Here is an 8,399-nt window from a genome sequence, read left to right on the forward strand (position 1 = left end):
ACATGAACACTCGTCCCTTTGCATGCAATATATGATAGTTGTCTTCATTTCCTTTGGCATTCAGAACGAGAACCGAGACCCTTCTCCATGGAATGCTTCAAGTTTTCTTCATAGCACACTTGGAATTGTGAGAAGTTTACACATCCGATTTGGAATCCGAGTGAAGATTCTTGCTCCTTGTATTACACGCTTCATAAGGGTATACTTTTTACTCATTTGCAACATGTTTCGAAATATATGTGTTGGGGGAATTCAGATTTGAGTTAGAATATGTGTTCTTGATATGTGGAGCATGATTTATTCGTTACCGGATCGAAATTGGGAGACCGTATGCTATACGTTTGATTTTCCAGCATGTGTTGGACTGAGAGTATGCAGATTTCAGCATGTATATTGATGTTAGGTGAGATTATGAGTTGATTGTGATTGAGTATGATATTCTTGAGTTACCGGTATCGAAGAATTACGCCGTTACGCCGTCGAATTATATTGAAACCGATTTCAGCCTTATATATTGAATTGTTGAGATGTATATTGATAGAGTGCACATTGATTATGCCCTTTCAGATTTGTATTGGCTATTGTGAACTCAAGACTTCGACTACGACACCGACTATTCGACAAGAAAGGTATAACTCATGTGGTCACGGGATTGCACAACTCGATTCAGATTTGATACGAGTTTCCCTAAATCACATACTAGATTGTTATTACATTGATTATGTAATGTTTTGTTTATTGATTTATATTCGAGTTCTGAGATAGGAGATATTGGCAGATTGGCCAAAACTAGACGTTTCGGTGTATCGACGCATAGGAGCAGATTTGCTATATGTGTAGACCCTCGATACAGAGTTGACCGAAGTCTAGGAATAAGACGTACCGTTGCCCCGAGTGGTTGGGTAGGTGACAGACCGTCTTATTCACACCGGGATCCCTAGATTATAAATGAGTCGAGTCAAGATTTAAATGTTGAATACAGATTTGTATTCTTCTACATGTTAAATTTACATTCATGTTACTTGATACATATGCTATGCATTTGTACATGATTATTACGTTGCATGCATCCATGTTTTATACTGGGATATGTTCTCACCGGAGTTATCCGGCTGTTGTCGTGTCTGTATGTGTGCATGGCAACAGGTGGGGCAGGATCTGGGTCTCGAGCTAGACGAGAGATTGATGATAGCGTGGAGATCTCGGGCATTGAAGATTTCTAGTGTTTCGTACTGGACTTGTGTCATTTATGTTTGTAGTTGGTATTCAAACACTAGTGTATGATTGTACAAAACAGACATGTATGTACGTTATGTTGTGTATTTAATCTAAAGACATAATATGCTTTAATTATACATTTGAATTAATGTTATAAGCAAAATTTTGACCCACATTTTCGAACAAAGATCCAATTAAATCCCAAAAGAATTGAGTTAGAGCCCGGGTCCCCACAACAGGTGGTATCAGAGCTGTAGGTTCTGTAGACTGAAATAGAATAGAATGAGCGGGGTAGATCGAGTCATCTTCCTTGCTTTTGAGATGCTAGTATGGTTTACTGCTTTCCCTATTATATGTTGTTGTATTATCTAAATTGATTTACAGCATTTCAAGCCTGAATCAGAACCGATTCTCGATCAGAGGTATATGATCAGAGGAGGGCTGAGACAGATGATATTGATTGTGTACTAATCAGTTTGTTAATCAGATTTATGCCGCCTAGACGAGTGCCACAGCCAGAGCAGGGTAGCACATCCGGTGCACAGATGGATGTTACTGCTACGCCGATGGAGACCTTATTGAAGAGATTTCAGTCTTTCCATCCGCCTACCCTGAAGGGCACAGAGAGTGCAGTAGAGTGCGAGAGCTGGCTTGATGATATCGAGATGTTGTTTGAGTCTTTGGCATATACTGATGAGCGACGTGTGAAGTTGATAGGGCATCAGATGCAAGAGGTTGCAAAGAGCTGGTGGTTGACTACGAAGAGAGCCTTGGAACACCGAGGCATTGATATCACGTGGAAAGTCTTCAAGGATGAGTTCTATCAGCGTTTCTTTCCCGTCTCCTATCGAAAAGATAAGGGAGCTGAATTTGCGAATCTGAGACAGGGACAGTGGAACATCGAGGAGTATGTTGCTAAATTTTCTGCATTGCTACGATTTGCACCGCATGTGGCCGGGAACGACGAGGCAGTGGCTGATCAGTTCATCAACGGATTGAATCCGGATGTCTTTACTTTGGTGAACACAGGACGGCCTAACACCTTTTCAGAGGCACTGAACCGAGCGAAGGGAGCAGAGGCTGGATTGATCAGGCAGCGAGGAGCTTCCTACGGTGTTCAGGGGCAGAGACCGCCACAGTCCACGACCGTACAGTTTCCACCACCTCCTCCTCGTTTTGACAGTGGAGCTAGTGGTAGTGGCAAGAAGGAATTTCTAAAGGCTAAGGGCAGACAGTTTAAGAAATCCGGGAGCGGTTCATTGAGTTCGAGTGGATCTCGACAGAGAGGTCAGGGGTCAGATTACAGTGGCGCATACTGTAGTTCGTGCGGAGGGCGACATGCCACGGAGCAGTGTCAAGGAGTTCTGGGACGCTGCAACATCTGTAGGCAACAGGGACACTTCGCCAGAGTTTGTCCCCAGAGAGGTGCACAACGATTCCAGAGCACAGGATCATCAGCACCGGCGCCACAGATGGAGAGACAGGCATCTTCTGTACACTCCTTTCAGCCACCCTCTACACAGACCCAGCAGAGACCTGGAGGTAGTCAGACTGTGAGTCAGCCTCCCAGACAGCAGGCACGTGTTTTTGCCCTGACAGAGGAGCAGGCGCAGGAGGCGCCAGATGACGTCATTGCAGGTAACTATTTTCTTTGCGGTTATCCTGCATATGTGTTGATTGACACAGGTGCATCTCATATATTTATATCTGAACATTTTGCATTGAGACATTCATTGCCTGTTGAGTCGATGTCTACGGTAGTGTCTATAGCTTCTCCGTTGGGGAGTGGTTTGATATCTGTAACTACTGTTAGACACTGTATGCTTCAGTTTGAGGGGCATGAGATTGATCTTGATTGTGTAGTACTTGGTTTAGCTGATTTTGATTGTATAGTTGGTATAGACATGTTGACCAAGTACAGGGCCACTGTAGACTGTTTCCACAAGATTGTCAGATTCAGACCCGACATGACAGATGAGTGGAAATTCTATGGCAAGGGTTACAGATCTCGGATTCCCTTAGTATCTGCTCTGACTATGAGTAGATTGCTTCAGAGAGGAGCAGAGGGTTTTCTTGTATATTCAGTAGATCTACTGAAGTCGAGCCCAGCATTGGCAGATCTGCCAGTGGTTTGCGAGTTTGCAGATGTGTTCCCAGACGAGATTCCAGGGTTGCCCCCAGTTCGAGAGGTTGATTTCAGCATTGATCTGGTGCCAGGCAGTATTCCTATTTCGAGAGCTCCATATAGGATGGCACCGATAGAGCTGAAAGAGTTGAAAGCACAGTTGGAGGATCTTTTGTCCAAGGGATATATCAGACCCAGTGTATCTCCTTGGGGTGCTCCGGTGCTTTTCGTTAGGAAGAAAGATGGTTCGATGCGATTGTGTATTGATTACACGCAGTTGAATAAGGCAACAGTGAAGAACAAGTATCCTTTGCCGCGCATCGACGATTTGTTTGATCAGTTACAGGGATCTTCGGTATACTCGAAGATTGATTTGAGATCAGGGTATCATCAGCTCAGAGTTAGAGACGTTGATATTCCGAAGACTGCATTCCGAACTAGGTATGGGCACTACGAGTTTGTTGTTATGCCTTTCGGTTTGACGAATGCACCTGCAGTGTTTATGAGTTTGATGAACCGCATTTTTCAGAGATATTTAGATGAGTTTGTAATTGTGTTTATTGATGATATTCTGGTATATTCGAAGAGTTTGACTGAGCATGCAGATCATCTGAGAATCGTATTGAAGACTTTGAGAAATGAGCAGTTGTATGCTAAATTGTCCAAGCGCGAATTCTGGCTGAGACAGGTTGTTTTCTTGGGGCATATTATATCTGGAGATGGTATTGCTGTAGATCCGAGTAAAGTTGAAGCTGTTATCAGTTGGCTGAGACCGACTTCTGTGCCTGAGATACGCAGTTTCATGGGTCTAGCCGGGTATTATCGACGTTTTATTCAAGACTTCTCCAGTATAGCGAAGCCGATTACCCAGTTGACACAGAAGAACATGCCATTTGTGTGGTCAGAAGAGTGTGAGAGCAGTTTTGTTGAGCTGAAGAAGACGCTGACTAGTGCGCCTGTCTTGACGATTCCTACCGGTACAGGTGAGTTTGTTATATATTGTGATGCATCTCACAGAGGGCTAGGATGTATTCTTATGCAGCGAGGACACGTGATAGCGTACGCTTCTAGACAGCTGAAGCCACACGAGACCCGCTATCCGATTCATGATCTTGAATTGGCGGCGATTGTATTTGCACTCAAAATCTGGCGTCATTATCTGTATGGCGAGAAATTTGAGATCTATTCCGACCATAAGAGTTTGAAGTACCTCTTTTCTCAGTCAGAGTTGAACATGAGGCAGCGACGATGGCTTGATCTGCTGAAAGATTTTGATTGCGAGATCAAATACCATCCAGGAAAGTCGAATGCAGCGGCAGACGCCTTGAGTCGAAAAGTATGTGCTCTTTCCTTGTCAACTGTAGGTGTATCAAATTTAGTAGAAGATTGTTGCTTGTCCGAATTGACATTTGAAACAGAGAGTAGACCGTTGCGACTTGCTGCGATTCAGATTGAGCCAGACTTGATTATGAGGATCAAAGAAGAGCAGAGAACCGATCCGAGTGTGCAGAGATCGATTGATATGGTCAGAGCTGGACATATCTCAGAATATCGAGTCAGAGATTCTGTTCTGTATGTGAATAACCGTCTAGTGGTGCCAGATGTTTCAGATTTGAGACGACAGATCATGTCAGAGGCACACTGTAGTCGGTTCAGCATTCATCCTGGAGGCAGAAAGATGTACAATGATTTGAAGACGCAATTCTGGTGGAAGCAGATGAAGACAAATATTGCAGAATTTGTGTCTAGATGTCTGAATTGCCAACAGGTGAAGGCAGAGAGGAAGAAGCCCGGAGGTTTACTTCAGAGTTTGTCTATTCCTAAATGGAAATGGGACCACATTTCCATGGATTTCGTGACGAAGTTACCTCGATCATTCCGGGGCTGTGATTCGATTTGGGTCATCATTGATAGACTGACCAAATCAGCTTGCTTTATTCCGTACAGCATGACCTATCGACACGATCAGATGGCAGAGTTATATGTCAGAGAGGTCGTCAGACTGCACGGTGTGCCGAAGTCGATCGTATCAGATCGTGATCCACGATTCACTTCTCATTTCTGGCACAGCTTGCAGCAGGTTTTAGGTACGAATTTACACCTGAGCACTGCTTATCATCCCCAGACAGACGGACAGTCAGAGCGGACTATCCAGACTTTAGAGGACATGCTGAGAGCTGTAGTACTAGACTTTGGTACTAGTTGGCAAGATTCATTGCCGTTGTGTGAGTTTTCATACAACAACAGCTATCAGACGAGCATAGAGATGGCACCGTTCGAAGCTTTATAAGGAAAAGAAGTGCAGATCTCCGTTGTACTGGGATGATATTTCTGAGGTACCAGAGTTGGGGCCTGAGATGATTCGTGAGATGACCGAGAAAGTGAATATCCTTCAGAAGCGAATGAAGACGGCACAAGATAGGCAAGCGAAATACGCCAATGTCAGACGCAGACCGTTGGTATTTGAGCAGGGAGACAGAGTATTTTTGAAGATTTCACCCTTCAGAGGCGTTGTCAGATTTGGCAAGCGTGGAAAGTTGTCTCCTCGATATGTCGGTCCGTATGAGATTCTTGAAAAGATTGGCGATCGAGCTTACAGACTTGCTCTTCCTCCTTCATTATCTGGCATTCACGATGTTTTTCACGTGTCGATGTTGCGCAGATATATGCCGGATGATTCTCATGTCATTCAACCTGACGAAGCCGAGCTGGATCAGACTCTGAGCTATGTTAAAAGACCGATACAGATTCTTGACCGGAAGGAGAAACAGCTTAGAACCAAGACCATTCCGCTTGTGAAGGTTCAATGGAGTCATCATGGCATCGAGGAAGCAACTTGGGAGACAGAGTCTGATATGAGACAGAAACATCCCGAGCTATTTATATGATGTGAGTCTTCCTTTTAATTTTGATTATACTATGTGGTATATACTTGCATAATTATTTGCTTACGAGTTCGAGGACGAACTCCTGTCTAAGAGGGGGAGAAATGTAAGGCCCGAGAAATATCCGTGGTCATTGAGGTTAGACTTGAAGATATGAGAATGCATGACATTTAGATTGGAATTGTGAAGCATGGCCGAAGCCACACTGCACCTGCGGTGCTAAGACTACCGCACCCGCGGTGTATGTGACAGAAAGGTGATGGATTTGTGCGAAGCAACACCGCACCCGCGGTGCTAGCAAGACTGCACCCGCGGTGGTGAGACCGCACCCGCGGTCATGCAAGAGCCGCACCCGCGGTCACCGAAATTCAGAAAATGATATCGCTGCCGAAAGCTCAGCGCACCCGCGCTCTTAAGCTACCGCACCCGCGGTAGTGCGTGTCATTTGAAAAACATGAACACTCGTCCCTTTGCATGCAATATATGATAGTTGTCTTCATTTCCTTTGGCATTCAGAACGAGAACCGAGACCCTTCTCCATGGAATGCTTCAAGTTTTCTTCATAGCACACTTGGAATTGTGAGAAGTTTACACATCCGATTTGGAATCCGAGTGAAGATTCTTGCTCCTTGTATTACACGCTTCATAAGGGTATACTTTTTACTCATTTGCAACATGTTTCGAAATATATGTGTTGGGGGAATTCAGATTTGAGTTAGAATATGTGTTCTTGATATGTGGAGCATGATTTATTCGTTACCGGATCGAAATTGGGAGACTGTATGCTATACGTTCAATTTTCCAGCATGTGTTGGACTGAGAGTATGCAGATTTCAGCATGTATATTGATGTTAGGTGAGATTATGAGTTGATTGTGATTGAGTATGATATTCTTGAGTTACCGGTATCGAAGAATTACGCCGTTACGCCGTCGAATTATATTGAAACCGATTTCAGCCTTATATATTGAATTGTTGAGATGTATATTGATAGAGTGCACATTGATTATGCCCTTTCAGATTTGTATTGGCTATTGTGAACTCAAGACTTCGACTACGACACCGACTATTCGACAAGAAAGGTATAATTCATGTGGTCACGGGATTGCACAACTCGATTCAGATTTGATACGAGTTTCCCTAAATCACATACTAGATTGTTATTACATTGATTATGTAATGTTTTGTTTATTGATTTATATTCGAGTCCTGAGATAGGAGATATTGGCAGATTGGCCAAAACTAGACGTTTCGGTGTATCGACGCATAGGAGCAGATTTGCTATATGTGTAGACCCTCGATACAGAGTTGACCGAAGTCTAGGAATAAGACGTACCGTTGCCCCGAGTGGTTGGGTAGGTGACAGACCGTCTTATTCACACCGGGATCCCTAGATTAGAAATGAGTCGAGTCAAGATTTAAATGTTGAATACAGATTTGTATTCTTCTACATGTTTAGATTTACATTCATGTTACTTGATACATATGCTATGCATTTGTACATGATTATTACGTTGCATGCATCCATGTTTTATACTGGGATATGTTCTCACCGGAGTTATCCGGCTGTTGTCGTGTCTGTATGTGTGCATGGCAACAGGTGGGGCAGGATCTGGGTCTCGAGCTAGATGAGAGATTGATGATAGCGTGGAGATCTCGGGCATTGAAGATTTCTAGTGTTTCGTACTGGACTTGTGTCATTTATGTTTGTAGTTGGTATTCAAACACTAGTGTATGATTGTACAAAACAGACATGTATGTACGTTATGTTGTGTATTTAATCTAAAGACATAATATGCTTTAATTATACATTTGAATTAATGTTATAAGCAAAATTTTGACCCACATTTTCGAACAAAGATCCAATTAAATCCCAAAAGAATTGAGTTAGAGCCCGGGTCCCCACATTGCTAGCTAGGAATCTCGGGCGAAGAAAAGAGCTTGTGCGCAGGTTGCTGTTGGGATGTTGGGGCTGTTCGCGTGGCTTGCTGCACAGGGTAGGTGCTCGGTGGTGGTCCAGGCTAGGTCTAGATTGGTATAGGGTCATTAGAGGTCATGGGTGGTCAGTGTTTAGATGGCTTGATGAGTCCTAAGGCAACTAGGAAACCTTACACAACTAGGATACACACCCACACACTTGCATGAAATCTGGTGAGGGGGCAGGAGGTTTTT

The sequence above is a fragment of the Primulina eburnea genome, unplaced genomic scaffold (assembly GCF_022965805.1).
Source record: "Primulina eburnea isolate SZY01 unplaced genomic scaffold, ASM2296580v1 ctg128_ERROPOS2300000, whole genome shotgun sequence".
Lineage (NCBI taxonomy): Eukaryota > Viridiplantae > Streptophyta > Magnoliopsida > Lamiales > Gesneriaceae > Primulina > Primulina eburnea.